Source organism: Peromyscus californicus, unplaced genomic scaffold (genome assembly GCF_007827085.1).
Source record: "Peromyscus californicus insignis strain IS unplaced genomic scaffold, ASM782708v3 Scaffold_3__1_contigs__length_106647218, whole genome shotgun sequence".
NCBI lineage: Eukaryota > Metazoa > Chordata > Mammalia > Rodentia > Cricetidae > Peromyscus > Peromyscus californicus.
The window spans coordinates 26,883,180-26,884,426 of NW_026294551.1; the positions used below are offsets into that span (position 1 = coordinate 26,883,180).

Consider the following 1,247-nt stretch of genomic DNA (forward strand, 5'->3'; position numbering starts at 1 on the left):
TGGCCCATCTAACCAGCTCCTGTCAATGTTCTTCCTAAGGCAGCTTTGATTACATGCCACAGAATGTTGACACAAAATATTTTCATTCTGTATGTTCAGTCATTGTTACTAATTAGCATAGTAAAGGTGAATTCAAGAAAGGAAGCTGGATGTGGTGGCGCTCACCTTTAGTCCCTGCACTCTGGAGTCAGAGACACGTAGATCTCTTGAGTTCCAGGCCAGCCTGGTTTACATAGTGAGTTCCAGGATAGCAAGAGCTATACAGAGAATTCTTGTGTTGGGGTGGGGGTTGAGGGGGGAGAAAAGAAAACAAGGTTGGTCTCTGGCTGTCCTGGAACCCACATAAAAGTAGAAAGGGGATGGAGAGATTGTTTAGTGGTTAAGAGGTGTACTGCTCTTGCAGAGGACCCCAGTTCAGTTCTCTCAGCCATCCAGGGGCTCTGATGCCTCTTCTGACCTCCACAGGTATTGCATGCACATACTACCCAGTACATAGTATACATGCAGGTAAAACATCCGTACACATAAAATAAAAACAAATAAAAAAAATTAATCCTTTTGTTTTTATTTTATTTTATTTTCAAGACAGGGTTTCTCTGTGTAGCTTTGCGCCTTTCCTGGAGTTCACTCTGTAGACCAGGCTGGCCTCAAACTCACAAAGATCCGCCTGCCTCTGCTTCCTGAGTGCTGGGATTAAAGGCGTGCGCCACCACTGCACGGCCCCTTTTGTTTTTATTTAGGAGAGAACTAACTACACAAAGTTGTCCTCTGACTTTCATACATTAGTGATGGCATGTATATGTGTGTGTACCCCTCTCATGCACATACACACAATTTATAAAAAAAAATTATAGTGCTCACTTCGGCAGTGCATATACTAATATCGGAATGATACCGAGAAGATTAGCATGGCCCCTATGCAAGGATGACATGCAAATTCATGAAGCATTCTGTGTTTTTCAAAAATAGAAATTATAAAAAAAAATTATACATTTTTTGTTGTGTTGGTGATGGTGTTGTTTGTTTGTTTGTTTTCCTTCTTTGGTTTTTCAAGACAGGGTTTTTCTGTGTAACAGCTCTGGCTGTCCTGGAACTCACTCTGTAGATCAGGCTAGCCTCAAACTTAAAGAGATCCTCCTGAGTGCTGGGATTAAAGGCACGAGCCACTACAGCCAGCATAACAGAAAAAAGTACATTTGTAGACTTAAAACATTTCTATATTTAGAAAACATCAATAACTGAGAATT

General features: G+C 41.1%; 1 non-coding gene across 1 annotated transcript; it reads left to right on the forward strand.

The window, feature by feature from the left end:
* The first annotated feature begins 855 nt into the window (after nt 1-855).
* On the forward strand, nt 856-960 carry LOC128123497 (U6 spliceosomal RNA). The gene has a single exon (XR_008222679.1). It is a non-coding gene; the product is annotated as a U6 spliceosomal RNA (small nuclear RNA).
* The last annotated feature ends 287 nt before the right edge of the window (nt 961-1,247 follow it).